A 26,034-nucleotide genomic window follows, 5' to 3' on the forward strand; every position below is an offset into this window, starting at 1 on the left:
AACAAGGAAAGGAAGGTTCCCTTTCCCAACTGCAACGTTCATTCCCTAGCACTTCTACCTCTCTTCCAACGTGTCTGTTATTAAGAAATTGGTATTTTCATAACAGCTGGATAATGGGCAGCAGGTGTTTCTGTGGTGACATATTGAGAGCTCAAAGATTAATGTGTCGTTTTACTATTTCCATTCTGATATCTCTATGCTGATAAATGCTTGGCAATCTTACCATCCCATTAGTAATATTAAATACTGTAAACCTGGGGTTTAGGGAGATAGAAACCATTTTAAAATTGAATGCAACCAATAAAATGCTCTCTGGGCAGTTTTCCAATGCAAGCACTCTCCAAGCTCACTATCAAAATATGGCATAGAAAAGAGCTACTGGATATTTCTTTCATAATCAAGGGTAAGGGATGTGAGCTTTTGGGGTAGTCCTTTACGAACAAGCACGGAGATGAACATACAGATATTTCTGGTTTCAAATAATATTACAACATGAATCAATAACATTTGGAGGAGCTTCATTTAGATTTTCCCATCAATGTTGGACTGAATCTTTGGCAGATGGAAGCCTCTCTGTTATATCACTCTGTTCTGACAAACTCTGCTCCTCTCATCCATAAAAGATGGCATTGTTTTCTTCAAAGAAAACTCAGAGTAAAGTCCAACGAGCACTGAAAAGAGCTGAATAGGGCCTGGGTGAGGGTATCTCTTTGACACAGAAGCCCTTCTTTTACCAGTACAAGGCTGAGATGAGTTAGTCACCAGCCTGATGAAGTCAATCCCTGTTCCAGTACACTTTCTCCAAGGTCATCCAATGAGTCAATGAGCAAATGGGTCTGCGAACACAGGAGTCGCGTCCTACAAGAGCAATAGTTCTACTACATTTACCCAGGCTCTTGTGATTCTTAAAGCTTCTTTTATGGAGAACATCAGCAGGGAGCCCAAAACAGGCATTATTTGAGAGCTCATACAAAATAAGGTGTGTAGCAGGTCAGCATCAGCAGACAGGGAGCAGAGAGGTGGGAGTGCTGCAGTGGGCTTTGGGAAGGGTACAGAAATTCATCCAAGACTCATGATGAACTTTAACGTTTAAACATTTGCTGAAGGGAGAAAGAAAAAAAAGAATTCAATCCCCAAATGAATGGGACTAGAACGTGACCCCAGGAAAGGTCATTAAAGCACAGAGGCACTTTTCTACTCTGTTTGGTTTAGACACTAGAATGCAATCAGGACGCTTGGCAGCTCTGAGCTTCTACAAGCACCTTAGTAGCATTACATTTAAATGTATATATCCTGCTGCCTTATGTCTCAGCCATAACAGGATCTTTTCTCTGCCCTGAATAAACAAAGCCTGATCTTTTCCCACATCATTTCTCTTTCAGTAGAAATACAGAGGTCTGGTTATTGCTCTTGACTTCAGTAAGCTGCTTTCCTCTATATATGGGCTGAGGCACACAAAATGCTGAGCTGCTTCTGGACACAATCTGAACCTGGACTCAAGATGACACAAGCAGAAGAAGATTTGCTCAGACGCACTTTGTAGGGGGACTTCCAAGGAAACTTTGAAGAGAAGAGCAAGTGTTTTGAAGCAGCCCAGAAAGAACCCTGCAAAGCACTGACCAGCGCCAGTACTTGTAAGGTCTGATGGTGAGAGAACATGTTGGGCATGGAGGTGAACTGGAGATGGCTTAGCAGCTCAGCTGTGCTTAAGTTTAAATAGCCAATACTTACCTTCTCCTCCCACTTACCTTCTCTTATAGTCATGCAGGGTCTTCACTTGAACGTATAGTAGAGTTTGTTGCACTAAGCCCTCAACAAATACAGTCTAAGAAACACCACTGATGAGAATCAGAAAACAAAATGCAACAACAAATCTTCCATACAGACTCTAAGGCCACGTAAAGAAAACTTACAAGTTTGTACGTTGTCACAGGATATTAAAAGAAGGAAAAGGATCACAGCAACATGAGCATCAAAACTATTCATGGCCATGTGGACACTAACACGTGGGTCCTCACTCACGTGTCCCCCCAGATGACTGCCTAAATGTGGAGCTTCTGGACATTTAGATATAGTTAATTATCAGTAAGTTGGGCTGATTCCTCAAACCCACAAGATTCTAGGTGATCAGACATCCTCATTTCCAAATGTCACTCTTTAGGAAGGTTTCTTTACAGAGACTTGTGGGAAAGGGTGTGGGGTGAGAAGCAGAGCTGCTTACTCTTCTCCTCCACATATCCTTTCTCTAGGACACTCTACCACCCTCTGAAGATAACCACTGGGTTTCACCTATTCAGAGAGCAGAGTAACCTGACGTGGCATCTGCTGTTGCCATTCAGTAACAGTTTCCTCTCCTGTGTCCATAAGTCATTGTTAAATGAGGACATGAACAAGGTGGCTTCCTATTTCTGTCCTCCTTCATGACCCATGAACATGAATTGCTTTGATGGCTGCTTCAGCCCTTTTCCAGAAATAGGTGTCCCCAGTGCTGGCCTCTCCCAGCCTCTTCCTGCCTTCTTTTAGAGCAGGACTGTGGAGGCCATGCTAGTGCCGGCACTACACAGGAAAGAGATTGTGGGAGGTATCTCACTGCACACGGGAAGAGGACACACAAGGAGGCTTCTTACCTTACTCTTCCCTCCTCAGGACAAGAGTGCCCAGGAGCCAGGTGAGCTCAGTCACAAGCCAGGCTCAGCTTGCTCTGCGAAATCATCTCATGGCAGAATATATTTGATTAAAAACTGTGCAACACACACTCAGCTGACCACAAGTTGGCTGGGACTCAGGAAGTCCCAAAGCTGGGCTTAAAAACCTGTTCTCGCAACTTGAAAGTAATGCTCTTAAACCTAGGGACAGTGTCAAACAGGGACTGATTAGCAGAAGTTCGCCGCTGATTTTGAAATGTAATTGCCTTGTATCAGTAGAGGTTAATTTCAGTTAGATATATCCTTTGAGTCTAGGTAAGCTGATCTAAGATGAAGCTGCCAGTTCAGTGATTTAAAATTAGAGCAATGCTCTTCCTCCTTCAGGCCCCCCAGCATCATTCTTGCTACCACATGCTAACCCCGCTGCAATCTGATGCTGTACCCGACTGAGAATTGCTATGCTTAAGTGGGAGGCAATGAGAACACAAGCACCACTGCCACAGAAGTCAAATAATAGAATTTGCTTTATTACAAAAAGGATGAACAAACATGAGGGTCCGTTTCTGTGGCACCATGACGGCCCTGTGTGCATCTCCTATGTACTACCATTTCTTTGTAGGACAGGGATGTGTCCTCTCTTGAGGAAAGGGAGAACTCCCCAAAGAGAGTGAAATACAACAGTTGTGAGGGGCTCCTTACCGTCTGGAAGACAGGAACTGGCAGACAGGCATGAAAGGGCTGATAGAGGATAAGCACCCCTTCATTAAAACCAGATAGCTAAAGAAAGGGAGGAGAAATCCAAACAGCACACTCAACTACCTATCACCAATTATTAATAACCCAGCTGGTTGAAAAGCGGCTCTTGCTCAGATTTGTGGTGGTCTGATTCTCAAGGAAGGACAGCTCTGGTGCCCTTCTTCAACACATCAAAGCCCACATCCTCTGCTTCTCAGGGTTTGATCACCCCTGCCTGGCGATGCCAACTCTGCCCATCCACAGGCAAAACAGCAATGTCATGGCTGGTGATCTTGCCCTGTGGGCTCATCCCTTAAAACCTAAAAACTGAGTTTCAGCCAGGAGAGAACAAGAAATTCTGGCTCTTGGGCAGAATTTGAGTGGTTCCTCATTGCGACAAAAAGCCTTTCCTTTTGAACATCAGAGCTCAGCATCCCGTATCTATGTATGTGGACACAGTACAGCAGAGCTGTATCCAAATGCTTCCCAGGTATATTAGACCAACACAGATTCCACTGGCTTTTATGGCCCCTTTCCATTTTCTGCTGTCTTCTTATATGACAGGTCTTAAACTCTCCATAAGCTCTATGCCACATTTTAATCCAGAGCAAACAGCTCCAGTGCACCAAAGGTAAAAAGGCAGTGGGTGACCATGTCAGACACAGAGCTAGGATTGGAATCAGCAAACTGTCACTCACATACCACTCATATGGAGTCAATCTTTGGGTTAACACATATCCAAAAAGCCCATCCAGCTTTTAAAATTGTCGTGGTTTAAGCCTAGCCGGCAACTAAGCACCACGCAGCTGCTTGCTCACTCCCCACCCCCACCCCAGGATGGGGGAGAGAATCAGAAAAAAAAAACCTTGTGAGTTGAGATAAAGACAGTTTAATAGGACAGAAAGGAATGAAAAGCAATGATAATGATAATAATAATAATATGACAGTAGTAATACTAAAAGAATTAAACTATACAAAGCAAGTGGTGCACAATGCAATTGCTCACCACTCGTGACCAATGCCCAGTTAGTTCCCGAGCCGTGATCCACCCCTCCCAGCCAACTTCCCCAGTTTATATACTGGGCATGATGTCATATGGTATGGAATAGCTCTTTGGCCAGTTTGGGTCAGCTGTCCTGCCTGTGTCCCCTCCCAGGTTCTTGTGCCCCTCCAGCCTTCTTGCTGGCTGGGCATGAGAAGCTGAAAAATCCTTGACTTAGTATAAACACTACTTAGCAACAACTAAAAACATCAGTGTGTTATCAACATTATTTTCCTACTAAATCCAAAACACTACACTACACCAGCTACTAGGAAGAAAATTAACTCTGTCCTAGCTGAAACCAGGACAAAAATGATCAATAGTAACCCATTTTCAATGATCACAGCTAGTAGCGCACTATCAATCCTAGATAAATCACTTCCCTTTTCCCCTTTCCCTACCTAGAACTTTTAAACCACAAGCACTTGCTTTTTTGCTCTACATCATTTTTAAGAATGTAATTTTACCTTCTCTACACTGACTTAATTCTGGATCCTTGAAACAACTATTCATTTTTCTCTGCCCTGCTAATGTTTTCCTCTTTGCCCAAACTTCTTCCCTAACTCCCTTTAAAAAGCTCATTTTCAAATGCTTTCCTGTCACCTGGTCTCACTCAAAACTTTACTAAGTTCATCCTGAAGTCCCTTGACTCAGTTCTACTCTCATGGATATCCGAGCAGGGAGATATATGCACTGCAGTCGGTAGAACAATATAAAACTGTTTTGAGAGAAGAGCCAGATGGAGAGAGACACATGAATACTGGGCATATGAGGACACACTTACAGGATTGACCCTGAGGTGTTTCAAAAGAGTTAATGCTGTCACTGGATTGAAAACTCTATTTTATGCTAGTAGCACATAAAGCTTTTCACTCTGTGGTTGCCTGCAACTTCTCAATAAGTATTTACCATGCATTTTTCACAGAAGTGACCTTCATACTCTCAGTTCAGCATGCACAGTAATGCCTTGTGCTGCAAGATGTATCTGTTTAATAAAACTGTTGTTAGCAGCAGTCTGAGAAATGTGTGGTCATGTCCTTTCCTTGTGGATCATGTCCTTTTTCTCGCTTTGTGCTGTAGAGGCTGAAGGGGATGATACAGCTAGGATGATTGGTAAACTTTCCCCACAACTTACGTCAGAGAAGTTTAACCTGTGATCTTAATTTTATCTTATAATACTTCGGTTTTACTACTCCTTTCACCTACAAATCAAAGTCCCTGCTCCCACCAAGAGGAAATTTGGCCATCCTAGCCTTATGTCATTCTAATGCCAAATGGAAGAGTTTCACAAGAGGAAGCAGCCAGAAATCTGTGCATCATATCTAAAATGACATAACTCATAGTAGAGCTGGGCATTTCTCTTGTACCCTCAAAGCAGTCAGGGAAAAGAGGTTTTGCTTTCTCCAAACTGTATCAGCTGAAAAGCAGGTGCTGCTGAAGGCATCTTTGATGGGAAAATACTTTCATATTGAGAATGAAAGACAGGCTGGCCACAGGTATGGGCCATCAGCAGTGCCAGAAACATAAACTATCAGCTAGACGTAGCACAGCCTTGGGGTGTAGATTGGGTCCACTTTATTTGGACAGCTTCCCCTAGGACTAGCCCTCAGAGAAGCCATTTACCATTTGCAGAGCAGCCTAGCAAGGCACCACGGTGCAGAACCAAGTGCCTGATGATCATCCTGAGAAAAGCCTGCAATGTAACACTCCTGTCCTGCATGGCCTGGAGCAGTTCCTCTCCCTGACGTCAGGGTCACATTTGCCCTAGGTGAACCCCAGTCAAAGTATGGAGCTGTGTCAACTTCAACAGGATGTTTGTCGTGTACTGTCACCTCCCAGCAGGACCTTCATGGTGTGCAGCCGTACTGCTGTTCCTCTCTCCTAGCTATGGGTGTGCAAGACATTAGGAGGGCAAGAGAGATTGCCCAAAGGCCCAGCCTTTACTCAGCAGTCCTCTGGAAGAGAGAAGGAAACACACCTCTCCACTCTCCTCTCCTTGTCCTGTTTGTGGGCACTGGAGGACTCTGACCACAGCTTATTGAGATGAGGGTGTTGGAACTCAAAGCATGAATATTTCAGAGCCTGTCCTCCCCCAATAACATCTGTGACAGATCTTTATCAAGTGTTGCACTTCAATGCACGACTAAACATGCTAAAATCCATGAGGCAACAGATCACACATTTCTGAGACATTCAAAGGGAAAACAGGATGTCCGCTCACTTGAAATAGGCAGTCCAAGCACATGCACAAGAGGAGGGATGAGGACATTAAAAAGTTAATACAGACCAGTTACGATACTATTTTTGGACTGCCCTCTGTGAAGAGACAGCAGATTTTCCCAGCATGTCAGTGACCTTCCTTTGGCTACATGTATCTAAGGCTGCGCACAAGTCTTTGCTCATGAGAGTTATCACTGGAGCCTTTAAAAAGCCCATATACCCAAACATTACATGGAAGATGGGACACTAAAAGGACAGGGTGAAGGATTTTGTTAACTGATTCACCACTAACACCATTTGGCATGTACTAGTGACATAAGATAATAAAATTTGCATGGCACTGTTTTATATCAGAGGAATTTACTGTTTCGGAAAGCTACCGTGAGAACAGCTCTGAAGAGACCTGCTCATGAGAGTGGTGCCCACAGGAGCGGTGGGGCAGCCCAGCCCCAGCCCGGCAGCTCACCCAGGCTCACTGCAGGCAGGGTGATGGCTGCCTCCTGCCTCTGCTGGGTGCAGGCAGTGTCCCGCCAGTAACAAACTAGGTGCTGCTTTTGAGGAGCTGGCTGGGAGCAACTGCTGGGTTAATAATTAAGTAACTACTGTAATTGCCCAAGTACTATCGGACATGAACGATTTTCAGTCATTACCCAAATGTGATGGTTCGAGTTGGAAAGTCCTGGGTCCCAGCAAAGAGCAGTAACTTACATCAGCCCTCGGCGCAGCAGGGACAACTGATGGGATGAAATTTTCAAAGGTGCCTATGATATTTCAGAGACTAATATAAGAACAAGCTGGCACCAGTTACTCTGTATTTCCACAGATCATCATTCAAGCTCAGTTTAGCAGGTTTCAAATTCTGTTTCTACAGGATTTAAGCAGTATTATCCAGCAACCCCTCTGAATGCAAATAGCCCTTTAAAAGATTTGAAGATTTACTTGTTTACACAAAAATAATTCTTCCATTGCAAAATTCTACATAATGAGTAAATCACATCATTTGGTGATTCATTTTGCAGTTTGTCCAGATAACAGATACAAAAGACTTGCAGCTGACCACACACCTGGAGCTTCTCCTCCGCAGCCCACGGTGGGTGGCAGCAGAGGCCCGGGAGACGAGGCAGAAGCAGCCTGAGTCACAGAAATGTTTATCTAGACAAGCAGATGTTGCAAAGGGTGACTTCTCATGTTGTTTTGTCCCGCTAAAAAAAAAAGCTTTCTTGTAACTAAAACAAAAGAAGAGACAGAACCCGTTGACAAATACATTCCTGTTAAGCATCCTTTCCAAAAATGTTTATGTACTTGTAGCAATATGCATAATAGAGTCTGATTTGTTTGACACTGAGCACAAGTAGAGCCTGTAGAGACTTGAAAGACTTTGTACCTGCTATGTAATGGCAAGTATCTGCCTTTAAACTACTTGCTGTTTGATGCAGCCTGCAAAGTATACAGTCTTGAGAAGAAATGTTAGAGATGTCAATGATAAAAGTTGTCTCAGTGGGGACAAATGATCAGCAGTAGCTAGAGATCAGGTGGCTGCTATCAGATGTTAGGAAATTATAGTTGGGTCTTTACAGCATGGTATCGAGATTTTAATGACAGTGCTTCCCAAGACATCCCTGACATAGAACATCTGTTAGAGGGAAACCTTCATTGAAGTCAGCATCCGTCAAAGCTGAAGTCTTTAAAATTCCACTTAGCAGAGCTAAAAGCACAGAGGTAACTCTTGTCTCGCATGTGTCTTCAGCATTCGCGCTCTAAAGGTTTTGGCCATTTAAACACTTTTGCTCCATTCCAAAGAATACCTGGCCTCACCCACCTTGTGGGAAACACAGTGGCAATCTTCTGCATTTTCACAAAGGACGAGGTAAAGGCACAGTCATTTCCTTCTAATTCATCTTCCAACTCAGGGACGTGACAGGCTGCTTTGATGGAAGCACTCGCAATATTCAGACCCCTGTACTAAAAACTGGCTTCAACAAGTAGGATGGAGGAGCCTTCCAAACATCTCTCCTGTTCCCAAAACATGGTGACACACCTGGGACTAGGCAGGCACAAAGGAAAACTGGTGGCTCAGGGAGCCACAGGAGGTCGGTCAGGCCCTTAACCAGCTTTTATACGGAGCTCAGTCAAGTTTATCAATATTTTAATACATATTCTAGTGAATGATTTCCATATGATTTGCGTGGTCATTTTTTCAGAACTGTCAATGTAATTTTCATTTATGTTTGTGGATAAAAGTTTCTGAAATCATATGAAAAGTACAATCTCCCTTGCCCCAAACTAGAGAAATTTTCTATTGTAACTCTCCTTACTGGGGTGCATGATCACAGCCAGCATTAGTAAACACATACTATAAAAACACTAGAAAGATTAATAGAAATAGAAAGCATTAGCTATCAAGCATTAGCAGTAATCCAAAGAGAAATATCATATGTCTTCAGAAAAAACTATTTTTTCATTAAAAATCCATCACAATACATTGCAGTTTACACAGATTTGGGTCAATAAAAATCCAGTAGAGTAAGAAAGGACAAAAGAAATGTGATCTGATTTCACTAAACTTCTGTCTTTCAATGTGGATGCCTAGTCTACACTAGTAGATTCATTCTTATTCCAGGATCAAGCACATTTTATTCTTTTAAGTATATTAAAATAATAAACTTATCAGTAAAAAAAAAAGGACCATCATTTGCTTGAAATTCTGTAGGGCAACTCCCAATAGCCAAGTATCTGGTGAATACAGTTTTACTTCAAATGGTGCACTTGGAGGTGACTTTGTGGAAATCACACTGTCACTGTGACCAGAGGGAAATGGAGGTTTAAAATGATTTATATTCTGACTGTTCCTCTGGCTTTTGGGACCACAAGTCACAATAGAAGTTTAACTCATTTATAAGGGTAAAAACTTTGAACATTGCTTTTGCCCCCCCCCCCTTTTTTTTTTAGACTCTAATCTTAAAGGTTTTGTAGTGAAAGGAATAAAAAGCAACTCCCAGTCTGTTGCTTGGCTATTTAGGACAGATGTGCTGCCAAAGTCCAGCATTCTTTTTTAACTGCTTACACATGTACCCCAGATGAGTTTATTGGTGAAATCTAGGTTTTATTCTTAGGGATATGGCTATAAATTAAAAATACAAAATAAAATGACAGCTTCCTCCTACTCTTGCATGCTAACTTAATCTACTAACTAAACTATTTTCCTTTTGAGCCTCTCTGTTTAAATTTGGCCACATAGGCTAAAAGTCCAAAGCTGATGGAGATAAAGGAACATTAGGAAAGAGTTTCAGTTAAGACTCAGTCAAATTGGAGTAGAGATCAACTGATGATAAACGAGTTAACAAATGGATTTTTGGAAAACATATATAGTATTAAGCTGTCTCCCAACTGCAGGATCCTTGGCACTTGACAATGTAAGAGATCTCGGGCTCTACTCTTTCTGGAGCTGCCACAACCTTTCGAACTTTGTGCTCAATCAAAAGAGGAGTAAAGTTTTTAAAAACTAAACAATGGGTAAAATTTGTTCATAGTGCAGTTCCATTTACTTGTCTGAAGTTAGCCTAGTAATGAACTGTAACCATATATTTCACCTAGAGGATTTACTGAGTGAAACTGAAAAGGTGGCTTCAAAACAGTCTATCAGGTCAGGCAACACAGGAAAGACCACACAGTATTGGAAACTCAGCCATGGTCTCCTCAGCCCACTGTTCATACATACCTAATAACACAAAAATATCCCCTCAAAATTAACTACGGGAGTTTAGCCAAAACAGCAGTTGTAATTAACCCTCTGAATAATTTGTGTAGCAATAGTGAATTCTATGGTACTTGAAGTTTTTCACCAGGGTCCTTCAGACACGTACACCTGAGTTGAAACAGAAGTTGCATGCTTAAGACAAAAAGAGATTGGTTAAATTCTGTGACGTGTGCTAAGCAGGAGTTCACATATGTTCATCATGAATTTATTAAAGATCATGGATCCATGATGTGCTATGATATTTTAAGACACAGTTCAGGAAAACTGCTAGAGGCTGGCTTCATCTCTCCTATACCTTGTCCTCTGCATAGCTTCATCTAACTCCAGAACAAATCCCATCTGTTTCATTGCCTTCTGAATATTTCAGGGACATACAAGAGCTCACAAGACACAAAAATTAAAACGAACTCAGAAATAATAATACAGGATTTTCATCAGGGTAGCAAGAGAACAAGGCGCAGACTCTCCCATCGTGAAGGAACATCTCCTTCCTGTGCTGGCCCCGTGAACAACGGGTACATGCAGAGTTTTGGGGAAGAGGACCCAGAAGTTACATCACAGTCTTGCACAGTGGCAGAATAAAATACTGGAGCTTTATTCTTCCAGAACAGTTACATGTGACCATTGAAATGTCAGCTACTTTTCTAACTCTAAACCATCTATGACATTTAAGTTAAAATAAAGTGTATTGACATCTATATCACGAAGTCACGATTAAACTTTAATGAGAGGCTTAAAATTTACCAGCAGAATGTATTTTTTTAATGGGTCACCCACATCAAAGATGCCATATTCCATCACAGAGATAATATTTTAAAAATAACTTCCTAGATTCGCATCCTTCCAACAAACGATTCAGGAAGGAAGGAAAATTATACAGAGTTCAGTCTTGACAAGGGCAGAGTGCTCTTTGTTCTTGCGCTAATACTGCTGTTTGAAGAACAGATTAAATTGTGGAGGAGGACTGAGAAACAGAGGCCAGTCAGAAGGAAGAGAAAGCTTACTCCAAGTGAGGACACCTTGTAGATGTGCCAAAATTAACTGAGTGACTAACTAAGACAGTAATTCAAATTAGAACTAGCTGGTAGTCTAACATTCCTCAGACTCTTATTCAGCAAAATTTTTGAGTGTTTGCCTGGTTTTAGTCCCACCAAAGTCAATTAACAATCAAAGAGCAGTTCAGAAAGTTTGAAACCTGAGAATCATTTCCCCTATTTTTTTGGAGACTCCTAAATCAAAGATTTCTGGGGCTTTAGCCTGGTGTTAGCTAGCTGGGTCTTGTGCAAAGGTTTTGTACAACGAAACCAAACCACTACTACATCTTGTATAGCCTACATATAAACAAATTCCCCAACACGTGGGGAAGGGTTTTGCCTCTGAATCATCCTGCTCACATCTTGTTTCCAATGGTGACCAGAGCCACTGTTTGAGTGCAAGAAATCCATTCTACAGAGACCCAATCACAGGAAAAGCTTCTTCCTTATCCATTTAAGGACGGCACTTCATTGACCTTATTTCCCTTTTAAAATTTCTATATAATCTCAACTAATACAATTGTTTCAGATCATGAAGTTTATTTTGCTTTTATGACAACTTGAGGAAGGGAGTTCCAGTGTTTAATTACACATCCTGGACCAGGATCTTAAACTTCTGGCTTTGCCCAAGCTGGCCACATCAGCATCAGTTCAGGACTCTTTTTTCACATCAGTACGATGACCTTCTTCCTCCAGAGACACACTAAGCCCAGGAAGTGGAGAAGGCAAGCAGGTCCGCAAAACTCCCCTCCAAAAATCCCAGCATTAGTGCATGGTAGAAAGTCTTTTCCTCTAACAGAGCCCTTCACAAGCACTTTCAAGAGAGTCATGAGTCCTTTTTCCTTAACACTTGCCAAGGACACAATGCATCACAGTCACAGAAAAACTAAAGTGGTCGTTGGCAATACCAATAAACTCCAGAAGCTTTAGCAGAAATACTCTCAAACTATTGTAGATGAATAATTTGCATTCCCTTCTGCTATCTCAGACCAGGTGGAGTCATCCCTTTCTTTGATGGCCTCTTCAGGTTTTATTTTGGGCTTTGGACGTCATGGAGAAGGATTTGTGGTGATTTTCTGACACTGCTAACTTGCCAGAAATTTAGACACATCCTCATATTATCTGAAGCAGTTTGGGCATACCCTAAGGAAAGTAGCCATTTGTGTACTGGAAAGTTTTTATTGCTGCTATTTTAGGGAGATATCTTGTATTTGCCACAAAGATGGCTTTTCTGATACATTCACAAAACTGCTTTATGTGGCTCCCCTGCTGCATTCCAAATAAAGGTTTATTGATGAATCTTTTTGATGTGCACAGGTTGCCATCATCTCAGAGTGTGAGACAATGGATGTAGCTGGTGGAATATTGTGTTATATATTTGGGAAATAAATCACACCCCAAGTTCCTTAATCTATATTTCACAGTGAGGCATGCGTGTCTTATCTCTTCTTGTACAAACATAGGCAAGATCTGCAAATATTCTTAGCAAAAGGGAAAAAATGTTTGCAGGAGGTAAAATTCCTTCTTGGCTTCCTGAAAACGTTTGTGTGAATTGTCTGAGCAATGATCTGCAACCCAGCAAACGCCTTGCTTTTCCATAAGATTAAGCTCCTCAGGAGCATATTCTATTCTGAGAGCAGGGAGCAAGAAAGAAAATAACTTTGCAGTATCCTTTAAGCCTTATCCAAACAAGAGTCAGGATTTTTTTAAAGTGACTAATGACTGTAGGTGCCTTGAGACTCCATAAAGAGGTCTGATTTCCAGGGCTTAAGGTGTTGCCTGAAAATAGCAGCCTTGCTGGTGCCTCATGTTAGCCCATCTAATACGGAGGCACTCCAACTCACTAGATTTTTCCCTTACATCAACTTCTAGTGCAACCTACTGGTGATACTGTCTGGCAAATAACCTACAGCCTTGGTGCTTTGGAGACTCCTCCATGTTTCATTGCCTGCACAAGAGCAAAATACCTGTCCTGGTTGTTTGAATCAAAATTGCTGTAATCCAATTTGTCAGATATAGGGAAATTTGGAGACTCTCAAGACTGAGACCTTCTGTACTTTCAAACCCCAACTAGGAAGAGGAGAAAATTAAGTGCTTTGCCCCTTTAGATGTCAAAGATAACCTCCAAGCTGTAAAACAATCAACTCATGTATTGTAGAGACCTCAAGCAGACAGACTGAAGCAAAAACAACAAAGGTGCTAATTTCAGCAATTGATCTCCATGCCAGTGTTCACTTCAAAGGATACTCGTGATCATTTGAGTGTTAAGATTTGCAAACAACTAGTATAAAAAGAAATACCCTGTACTGGCTCAAATGACTTTTTAAAGGAGTGTAATTCATTCCGACTGATATACCGGGGAACATATGTTAAAAATAAAACTCTGTGCAGCATATGAACTGTTACAATTAAAATAATGGAAGCCCACACTCTAGGGTAAAAATGAATCTGCCTTTACCAATAATAGAAAACAGCAGTGCAGCATTTGGAAGCAGAAAACTGACGTTCCTCCACCGCATTTTGAAAGGCACCCCCAGACCACCTTCAAGAGGGGATCTCTTGCCCATGAAGATTTCTCTCCCCAGTGTGCTCATCCCCATGTGCCTTGGAGTTTTGTTCACAACAGTAAGGCTGTAGGTGGCTTAGGACAGCACTGGGCATGGATAGATATTTCCAGATTGCTTGCAAGAGGCAGGAGGACAGGGGATGGGAGACATTCAGTGTTGCAACTGGCAACATTTACGGCATAGAACTCGATGTACATTGGCCAACATAGCATGATCTCATGCCTCCTCTCTAACTGTAGAATTAGGATACCATGTGCTGTAACTGAAACAAAAAGGGAAACATCACCATGTCTCCAGTCAACCAGAGTCTGCATGTCCTGAGCAATGTTGTAGCTTTAAACATAGCGATTAGGTGTGGATTAGCCATTCATATTCTGACTATCCATATAGTTTATTTTGCTTGTCACGGACATGTGTACCTGGCAGGACAGAGAAAGGAGCCTGGGAACACAGCAGGAACATTATTCACTGATAGGTCAGCACTTGTCCACAACTTTTACCCGGTCTGCTTTTCTGCCACTAAGCTTTTCACACTAGAGAGTCTGTGGAGTCAGACCAGATAGCAGAGACTGGGCTGGATTCCTGTCAAATGCCACTAATAAGGGCACATTCACACTGGCCTGGGAGGAGGCCAAACATCAGACCCAGTGACTATTCACCACTCAAACCTCTTGCCTTGAGCTAGGTCATGTTTTCAGGCACCTCAGAGAGTTCTCACCTCCCAGGGAACCAAAAGCCTGCCAGGCCTGTGAAGAGTATCTAAGCTCTCTGTTCAACTGCTATGTTAATTGTAAGGTGCTCACGTGCAGTGGCAAACCACAGGCTCACTTGCAAGACAGCTCAGCTGTCTAAGTTGTGTTCCAGCTGTCCATTGCCGATTCCCAGCTAAGATGAAATAACTGCCATGTGAGCACTCAGCCCACTTCAGAAGAAAGTGGAAGAGTTTCAAATCAACAGGCAACTGAAGTGACTGTTCTGCTCAGCTGTGAATCAAAGCGCTCACACGAGCCACTGTGTCTCAGCTCAGAAAGGCTAACCAAAAGGCTGGAAGATCCCAGCCGATAATTTTAGTCACCGCAGTGTTCCCTGCCTTGCAATGGAGGTGTAGGAATCAAACCTCTCCTGCTTCTGGGCATTTTACATTGACTGCTAATATGGAAAAATGGCCTGTGCTCAGGCTACTCCTGGACCTGAGTGGACTCAGTCACAGCTTATCTTATATGCTAACTCCAGAGCAGCAACACCTGATGATTTGACATGTGGTCCCAAGCCATCGGTCAGGCACAAAGGTAACCACGCAGAGAAGCCTTAAGCAAACACATGAGCAAGTATGCAGTAGTCAGAACATCATTAAGGTGACAGGAAATTCTGTGGACAAGTGTCACTAACTGACTTCCTCTGGCATGGCACGTACAACTGCCATGGTATCTCTGGTTCATTTGTCTTCTGTCCTGGGCAACGCGCACAGGGCGAAAAGGTTTTTTCTGATTGACAGTGCAAGTTCTACACAACAGGCCCACCATGTAAAATTACTGCTGTCTTTATCTTTTTAAGATTGGTCAGTCAGAACTTTTTTATCCTGGTAGCCCCAAACAAACATTTTGTAACATGGCAGTGTTCAGTCTGAGCTTTCCTTTCTGCCTTAGCATGCACTTGCTCTGCCCAACCCTCTATACTACAATTTCTGAATATTCCTTTTAAAGGATGGTCAGGCAGATAGGTCAGCCTTGGACTTCTGGACAAGAAATTTTTTATTTCTTGGAAATGTGTTAAATTGTATTCAGGATCCATTATATATAATACAGGGCATTGCTGACTGACATGATCTGCTGACTGACAGCTCCAAGCTGGCTGGTCAGTTCAAGCTGTAACTGGCTCCAGTCCCAGGAAGGGTGGAAAAGACTGTGAAACTAATGATCTGCTGGTTCCATCACAGACATCCATCACAGCTGAAAGCCCGTCACAGACTACCCACAAAAGGCTTTGTGGGCCTCCAGTGGCCAAAAAAATTGCACATTGGGAACTCCTGTTCTGGAAGGAAATGCTGCCTGATTTCCACAAGAGGTTTTCCGTGTTAACCTGGTTCCCGTAGCACTGTCTTAGCTGCAATGTCATGTCTGCATGGATCTCTCTTCCCTTGCCACTTCCTCTAGATACAATGCCAATACAAGGTGCCATGTTTCCTCCTCATAACACAACTCAAGAACTTCAGTTCCCTCATGTAAAAACAGTGATTACATCTGTATGAGTTCAGGTAGATGTTGGCAGTTGGATGTCTACTCATTCATTTATGAAGGACCCTACCTCACATTTTAACTCTGATACAGCCTGTGCTCCATGAAAGGCTAAGAGAGGAGAGGAGAGTTTCTCTTGCCCATCTTTGAGCTGCACTGCTCCGTTATACACATGAACTCAGACTATAATGAACGTGTCCTTCAGGCTATGTTCAATCCTGCTGCTTTCCTGCACATAGTAACAACTGTCCCTCACACACAGACAAGATGCACTTGGTGCACTGGCTTTGCACACCGGGTAAACAGAGCCCTTGCTGGCAGAACGCTGGTGTCACCCAAGCAGGCAACAGCTCAATGCCTTCTGACACAATCTCTCGTTCACCAACAGTCAGCAAAAGTAAGCACCTTTGCTTCCTTTCCTAGGAATCCCACAGGTCTGGGATCAATGCACAAAGAAGCTGAATTAAGGCCACGTCAATTGTGTAATGTAAAATACAGGCATAAAGCTGGGAGCAGACAATGCATATACTCTCTTCTTGCGGAATGTCCTACCTATTAGGCTTTCCTCTGTCTGGCCATTCCCTCACTGTTTTAACAGCACAGAATTAAACCTGGCTATATTAAAAATGTTCAGTTGAAAGCTGCAAATGAACATATCTGAACTCAAGGTCCTTGTTCTTCTCTTCTCCACTCTCATGTTCTTCTTCTATCTTATCTCTTCTCTTCTCCCTTCCCCCCTCCCCTCCCAGTCAGCATTTTTGCAGTTTATATCATACTCAACTCTGGCATTTCAGCAATACTCTTGGAAGTTGCTCCTAGAGGCTAACCTTTATTCCCCCATACGAGTTTTTTTGTTCCACTCTTGAACAGGCATTTCTTGGAAGGGCAAGTACTCACAGAACTATAGCACACGGCAATCATACTACATGTCCAGATGGTATGTAAATATTAATATTCACACAGCACAGAAGATTACAAGATAATTAGAGGCTATATAACCATGTAGCTCAGCTTATGATGAGTATGACAGTTATAGGACCAAATTTTGTCATTTTTCCAGGCCTGACTCTTTGGAATCTCTTTTTTTCCTTTGTTTATAAGGAATTAATCATTTGGAACCTCATCCAAAAAGCTCTAGAGTCAATCCAACTCTTCCATTGACTGCAGCAGATTTTGGTGGAGATCTCCGATTAAGTAAACTCCCTTGAGTCCTTGGTAGCTCAGATCTCAGCACATTACAGGCCTCCCGCCACACCATCCTTCAGCAGCAGCATCAAAATGAGTTATCACAAACCTGCCACATGAGATTCACCCTTTGGAACAGATGAGAGGGTCAGGCAAAGCTTTTCATTTGGACAGAGGACGTGCACATCCTCGAGCACGCTAGGTCACGTACTGACAAGAGTGTCATTAGGCTACTATGTCTAAGGGTCCACTGCCTGGCTTTGCTCCCACTTGGGAACACCAGGCCAGCTGCTGCCAGTCAGTGACTCTCACATGGACCCCGGAGGAGGAGAGGGTCCGTGGAGCTGTGCTATAGCCAACTCCCTACAAAAGGAGCATGGACTGGGAGCTGTGAGAGTAAAATGTGAGCACACTCGGGCCTCGGCAAGCACAGCATCAGGAAAGAATGCTTCCAGCTCCCCTCTCTCCTCCTCAGCCACCATATTTGATCAGACTGCTTTTCTGGTGGTAACATCTATTTCTCTTTCTGGCTTGCACACAGTTATGGAGCTAGTCAAACCATTTAGCCATCTGAATACAGCCCTCGGTGGATTTGGACCCTATTGCTCTATGGGAGCTGTTTACAGGCACTCTCTGCTTTTTACAGATTTATTCCTTTGACTGTTTTTCTGCTAGCTGTGGATGGGTAGCAAACATTGCGAGGAACACATGCCAGTGGACAGGCTGCCTCTCAACTGTTGTAAGAGCCCTTCACAGCACCAAACTGTCAACAGATGACCTCCTTTTTACTGAAAAATTGATGTGTTTTAAACTAGAAGAAAACTGACTGGTGAATAGCAAACAACAAATAATTAATACTGGCCTTTTTTGTTCTTAGCAAACTGTGGAAAGTCAGTCCTTAGTTAATTATGTTCACAGAGAGGCATTTCAGAGAAGTTCACAGATAGGTAATGAGCAACAGCATCATTCTGCTGGAACAATGAGACCTAAAGTAACATTTTATGGCATTCTCCCTAAATACAAAGAACCCACTTAGAATACCGTTTTATTGTATTTTCTGCGCACATGTTCAGTAAAACCCAGAAATGTTACAGTGAGACGTTTATGAGTCTTTTGAAGTGAAAGTGTTTCTCAGGTAAATACATGTGTTTTAGGTGTTTATTATTACAGTATGTTCTGAAGCTGTCTCCATCCTATGTTGCTAGAAGACTGGATTGAAACAGATCTTATTTAAAGCCGGTATTTCACCATCAGGTTATTCCATGGCACACACAAGAAGGCAATTCATAAGGTAATATCTAAATAGTCCACATTTCACAACAATTCAGTTATCTATTGTTTCTTCCTCTGCCCATATATACTCTGTGCCCTGGGGTCTGAGGCTTCACAATACAACAGCCCACCATGCCCCAGCAGCTTATTCCCCACACCCTCTGCTGCTCCTCCCTGCTCATTTGTGCACCCACTAGAACAAGCTGGCTCATGTTTGGGGCAAAATTTCTTCAGCAAATAATGCTTCAGCTGCAAATAGTTTGTAAAGTAACTGGAATTCCATTTGTAAATACATAATTTAAAAGCTTACATTGTAGTGGTACAATATGGATTGTGAAGGCTTTCTCCTACCCACTTAGACAACTTTGTATGTATCCATTGTAGGATTAATTCCAAAACATTACCATTGACTGCAATTTAATATGTGCTTTTTGCAGTCATTTTAAAAAGGCAAGCCAATGTATCATTCATTCACATGAGTTTTCACAAATAGCAGTCTCCCATTGATCCCTGAAACTAAATACACAAAGCAGGCTGAACTGAATTTCAGCTTTGATGTTGAATGAACTTAAACAAAACCATTTGCTGTTATTAATTTCTGCTACTATATTTTTATTTGCATGTAAATGGTTATGATTCAGTTTCATAATTACTGACTGTTCAAACCTAAGGGAAGAAGTGATCTGAATTACCTCCGTGCTCCAACCAATGCCTTTTGCCTGTGTCATGCAATTAATAAGGGACAGGAGGTAGCCATGGACTGCAAGCCCTCTGCTGCTCTCTCAGCAGTGCATGGAGCTGCAGAAATGGTGGTAACCAAACCTTTGGAGAAGCACTAGTTGGACTTCACATTTGTAAATTCAACACTATAGTGAATTTCCTCTGGAGTCTGTAGTTGCATGTTCCTCTGAACAGAAGTATGTCTACGTTTAAAAAAAAGATCGCTATTCTTGGTCAAAAAATTAGGCTCCATCCATGGAAATGAATGCTCTGCATTCTCCCAAAAATTGTGCTGCCATAGATACCTAATGGGTTACAGCGTGTTACCAGGTCATTTCTACAAACCTTTACAAATGAGTAACTGAAGTCAGTCAATGCCAACAGCTGTAGAACAAACTCTTACTTCGACTGAGAGAGATTTTATGTTCATAGCTCACTGTAGAGAACAAGAGGGTTACAGCCTTGCATTTGGAAAAGGAGTCATATCTTTCCACGATGTAAGGTCAGTCCCAGCTTCCGAGTGAGGCATCAGGACATATGGCAAAGAATATGAGAATGAGACCTGGGCAAAGAGATATCAATAGACATTTTCACCAACTACTCAAAAACTGGAAAAAATACAATACCTCCCAGAATATACATTAAAGCAATGAGCCAACCAAGCTGTATCTTGATTTCTTACATTTATTCATATTTATTAGGCATATTCAGCTAACAGGAAAACTATTAAATTTGACCATGGATCTGGACAGTGGATCAAGAAATGTCATAAATATTCTTTTTTCTTATTTTCATAATATTCAGTGCAGCTGTCTGATGGCACCAGACAGGATGATCCGATGCCTTACCCCAAGGAGGTTGCAGCAAGTATTGCCAGCATGCCTGCGTGAGTGCTCTGTCCCTCCATGTGCAAGATGATTGTCACAGAATCACTTGGTGACACCCAAGTATGAAAGGAAAGCTTTGTAATTATATCAGTTCTCAACCCCATACAACACAACCTTTTCTATAGCATTGTCTCTTATCTTACTCGGCCTTGTACTTTCAATGTCCATACATAAACTAATTGAAAATTAATTATCTTCAAATGGAGCCTATAATTTTTGAAAGACCTTGCCATAGACCTTGTTTGACAGAAAAAAGATTCATTTCTAATCTGAGTAAAAGTGAACGTTAGAGCATCTTTTGAGGGTTAGATTTGGTGTGGCTTAGCGTCTCATAACCTTTGTTTCTCCCATGTAGTTGATAATCCCTGTGCTTAGTCTCAGTCACAAGCTAGACATCATCATCACTGATCCTGTTTATGGGTTTAGAGCAAGTACATTTATTACTATACAAGTTGGTAGGAAATGCAAAGGCACGGTGGGTGGAAACTGTGAGCCACAGAAACATACATCCTGCCAGCTCTGCCACCAAAGGAAAGCACTAAGGCCACAGCTCCCGTCTGAGCAGTGTCAAACCCATGGAGGACATAGCATAAAGCTGGCTCTGCCTGAGTGAGAGGGGAGGAGTGACAGTGAAAGAAAGTCTTCAAGAGCGAGCTGCTACAGAGCTGATCCCTTCACCCAGGACAGAGCTGGCCCTGAAGAGTGCTCCCTAAGCTGCAGATAAAAAAGGCAGCAAAAACCCTGACAACGGTTTTGGGGCATTGACAAGTCAGCTGAAACCCAACAGATCCTGCTAGATATGAGCTTGTTGTGATTAGATTAAGTGTTCTCTTTCTGTAATTTCTTCGCCTACCTCTTATATAAACATTTGTAACTGTGTTGCCTATATTGGATGCTGTAAATACTTCTCCTGGTGCCCTTCCCAAAACTCTCCTTTAACTTAAACCAGGCTATGGTAGCTGGGTAAGATCAAAGTGTTTTTCATCGAGACTACGGTGAATGAAAAAACCCCAAGTACTAAGAAACTGTATCAAGTATCCATCTCCCCAACATGATACTTCAAGACAGCCAAAGGGTAAAGGTCCTGCCCTTACAGAAGCTACATTGGCTAATTGAAGACTTGGCACTACGGAGAAGGAGAAGTAATCCTGTGACCATAGCCTTCTCTGGCATACAGCAAAGTGGTGGGAAGCCATTAGACAGCTTGGCAGAGCTCCCAAGCTTTCTAACACTTTCAGAAGTCACGCATACGCCTTTACTTGCAAAAGTAATTTTCAACCCTTGAAAATTTAAGTGCAGCTGCAGAAAACCTGGGAAAGGTTTGAGTGTGCAAAACCTGTGGTTTCACAGCCCAGCCACAAAATCAAGCCACTGTTGTGTCAGAGTGGCATGATACCCGTTTCAGTCCCATGGTTTTTTCTATTAAGGTTTTCAAATAAGGATTTCAAGTTAAAAAAAATAGCTGCTTGAACAGTTGTGTTTAATCTGTATGTTGGATTCATGTGGTCAGTTACTATCCTAGGGGACTTTTAGTATCAAAGGCAGCAAAATCCTTTGACCACAGAGTTAGGTTTTGGTATGTGTTTAAGCCAGCACGCTCCATCTACAGTTGGATTCCCAAGACACTATCACAATGCAAACAAAGTTCATTGTTACTTGTAACCTTCATTTTGCCTTAAGAACCAGCGGAGAGCGAGGCTTTGTGCTAGGTGCCACACCAAGAGAACAGCAGACTGGCCCCACAGAAGGAGCTTGTGGTCCAAATAGAGACCTAGTGGTGGGAAACACACAAGCCCTTGGAGAGCACAATGTACACAAAACAGTAGTTCCTTGGCACTGGCGAGGGGGATTGGCCAGAATATTTAGCCGATGAAAGGGAGAAAGCTGCCGTAAAAAGAGGTAGGCAAAGGGATAAGAGTGGAGTGACACTGAGCTGCAGAAGCTGAACAAAAGGGAATGGGAGGGTGGATGCAAACAGGTGATCAGCACCAGTAGCTGGAGTCCAGGCAAAACTCTGGAGAGTCCTCTGAGTGCCAGAAGTCCTGGGCTGGGGCTGGCTGCAGTCTCTGGCCAGCTCCTCTGCAGGTTTCCGTGCGGGCTGCGCAGGGGAGCAGGAAGGATGAGGCATCTGGGCAGGGTCCTTCCCTGCACACTTCTGGGTTCAGAAGGTTGCTGGCAAGCTCCATCTCTCTCCTTCCCCTCCGTGCAGCAGGCCCGGTTTTGGCTGCCTTCACAGCTGCAGCTGTTCCTACCAGCTGGAATCAACCGTCCTGGCCCTGTTCCAGCTCAAAAGCAATTACATTCTTGCAAGTGGATATTGCAACTTCCTGTCCTAAACAATCATGTACTGTTCCTCCACACTATTAACCAGCTGCTGCCTTCTACCCAGAGATGGCTGCAGGCACAGGGTGGGGCCCTGGAAGAAAGGTGGTGGTGTATCAAGTTAAGATCATTCCTGTGTAGGTTCGCCTGCAGTTTAGGAAGGTCAGGGAGTGCTTCCTGCCAGCCCTGCGTGCCTGCAGACAGCGTTCAGCACTCCAGTGCCATAAGAGTGATGAAGAATAACATTATCTGGGCTAGACATTGCAGCAGGAGAGTGCTTTTTCTTGGCCCAAACCTTCCAGGGGAAATCTTCCTCTATGCCTAAACTTCATACAATAAAGCATCTCCAAGAGCTGATGCAAGAACTCCCTTGCCTTTGCCAAGCATTTAAAACCAGAGCCTGGCCCGTAACACCTGGAAAAGACTTTTGTAAAACATCTTAGTGCAAAAGGTGCTGAAGGCATCCAAATGATTAAGTGGGATTACTGGTCCCAAACTAACATACGTAGTTTCCTGCAGTTAGTCTTCTAAAAATGTTCCCCTCATTCTCTAGCTTCTACATTGTGTGTACATGAGAAAAAGAGCAGATACATATATGCCAGAGAAGAACCAGCATCTGCCCAGGTGCAGCTCAAGGTATATTGTTCCCTTCTAACTTTCCTACGTGAGTAGTGTGGACCTGAAGTCATCATAAGACTTTGTATTTCTGTAACTTTTTCCACATCCGAGTTCTTCAGAGGCATTGATTAGTTAAGCTATCCACCCCTATGAAGAATGTGCACACACATTAATTAATGCAGCTCTCTGTGCAGCACAGAGTAGCACAGAGAGAAGCAAAGTACCTTAAAAGACAGAGTAAACACAAGGGGCAGCTGGGAACCAGGCTCCCAAGTAAGAGGCCATGAGCATGCTGTAAAAGGTCAGAAGGATTTTGGGGACAGCAATTCCCGCTCAGAGATGCGCCATCTCTTGTAACAAACAGTAGATCCACACCAATTAGTCAGGACCGTTAAACCACTCATTTCATCTAAAAATAATTGACTATACATTTGGGGAGGGAGGGCTTTTAAACATTGCTGATACTATCTCCTTAGCTCCTAGTGCCTCGACCTTGCTCTCTGTAATTACGGGCCTGGTGATGCACCTGTGAATTACTTCCACCCCCATGTCAATAAGACAAAGCAGCAAAGCAAGTCACACAGAGTTGCGCTGAAAATCTGCGCGGGAGTCCTACTATAGGTCCATCACAGCTTGGGGAAATACCCCATCATCTTGTCTTCATTCTTGTATCAGACTCTGCTTGCAAAATACTGCTGAGCTAGGACATTTCACAATAACAAACAATGTGCTTTGTCTTGGTGGAAATACCAAATATTCCATTAACAGAACTGCCCCTTAGCATGACTAAAAAAGCCTGATAGATATTTTCCGACGAAATTTCAGTAACACCATTTCCTATGCACTTTAATAGCACAATATCAAGTGATGTAATGACAAAAGAAGCATTTTGAAAAAAATTATTTTTTTTTTTTAACTGCCAGTCACATGATCTTTCCACCTAGTGTTTTAGATTTGTGATAGGCTCTGTCTTGGCTGACAGCCAGTCGGTCCTAAATATAGTGTAAAACCAAATATTTAAGTGTAAGTCTGAACAGACAGATTTTTTTTTTTTAACACATTCCCTTCAAGTGCTACAAATTCTGCTGCAGATGCAGCTATAGATAGATATTTCTCCTCCAAAAGAAGTATTATATCCCCTGGATTCCCAAGGTGATGCTACAGGAGAGCAAATACTAAAGTACTATTATGTATGGGTTTGAGTGCTGTAATTTATAAAAATGTCTCGAAGTGTTGTACAGTACAGAAAAGCACACAGATAAATCATAGAAACATACACATTAGCTACAGTATATTTTCAGTATGTGCTGTCTGCCAGCTTATAACATATACACCTGCATAGGGGAGTGCTATAAAGCAGGACATTCAACATGATTTATTAGCTATGGTATCACAAAACTGTCCGTATCTGCATGTATCACTCAAATCCTCTGTTTTGCACAACTGTACTCCATTACCCAGTTATCTCACCTGTATGACACTACCTGGGCAAAGCCAGTAGAGTGAGAATGAAACAGGGCCACTGAAAAGACCATAAACCAAGGTGTTTTACTGAGTTTCCACAGAGCCTCTCACAACATCCAGATCTCACTTGGGATTCTGATTTTCGTCTCTTTTTTGTCTCCTGTAACTGCTGTCTCCAGTTTCTCCCTCTGCTAGCTTTGTGCTGGATGATCCCCAGCCTGTTTCGCACATGAGAACACCTCACTTGCCCCTTCAGTAAGTAATTTTTGTCCTTCCTGCAGCTCTGCTAATAGGCTCTGAAAAAAGCCGTCTTGTCCCAGGAGACAGACTTACTGTACAAAAAGGAAACAATTCCTTGCACTATTGAGCGGAAGAGTGGATCTCCAAGAGCTTGCACTAAACCAAGTCCAACAGATCTCTGGTCCTAAGCCAAGGCTGAGGAAATACTGTTATGTAAAGACTGCTAATAATGGACCCAAGCAAATTCAGCATTAACTCCATGATCATCACTGAAACTTGTTCTTGGGGTTTTTTTCTCTTTTAATTAGAAAGCTTTGGCTTTTTTAAACTTTAAGTACTGGGAAAATTAAAACGAACCAAAGAGAATGTCTTTCACTTCCTCCTATTGCTGGCTTCACACTCTTACACCACTTCCAACACTTGACAACATCACCCATACCCTGATTATCAATCCTCTTCCAATCCTCCTCCCAACCTCCTTTCTCACATAAATCATCCTGGTCTCACTTCCATCACTTGAATAATGTTTCCCATCTTCATCACATGTTCACCTTTTTCTTGCCTTAACTAGAGTTTTCTCAGAGCTTGGAGTGTGACTTATTCTACAATATGAATAAATGGCAATTTAAATTTGAAGTAACCACCTCAGTAACAAACAAAAAAAAAAATCAATGTTTAGTGTGGACACATACTGTGGAACAGGGAATTCGAGACATCTAACTCTCTTAGTTTTATAAGTCCTATTAATCAAAGAAAAATAATTATCATGTTATCACAAAAATTAAGACAATTGCCATAGTTGTGAAAGGAATTCCTCCTTTTCTTACTATCACCTGCGCCTTCCCTGTCCCTTGTGCTCCATAGCAATGGTCACACAGACTGAAAAGCTTTTGATTTGTTTTTGCACTTGCACATCTATTGCACTAGCTTTATTGGATGCCACATGTATTATTCTCTTGGGAATTTAGATTGTCTTTATTAATTGCCCATTAGTAACAACAGATGATGTTGATTAACAGTTTAAAGAAAACAAACAGACAATTCCCATTAGTTTTTAAAGCTTCTCTTTGAATGTCATATTTAAGTAGCTCC

Source organism: Gymnogyps californianus, chromosome Z (genome assembly GCF_018139145.2).
Source record: "Gymnogyps californianus isolate 813 chromosome Z, ASM1813914v2, whole genome shotgun sequence".
NCBI classification, from domain to species: Eukaryota; Metazoa; Chordata; class Aves; order Accipitriformes; family Cathartidae; genus Gymnogyps; species Gymnogyps californianus.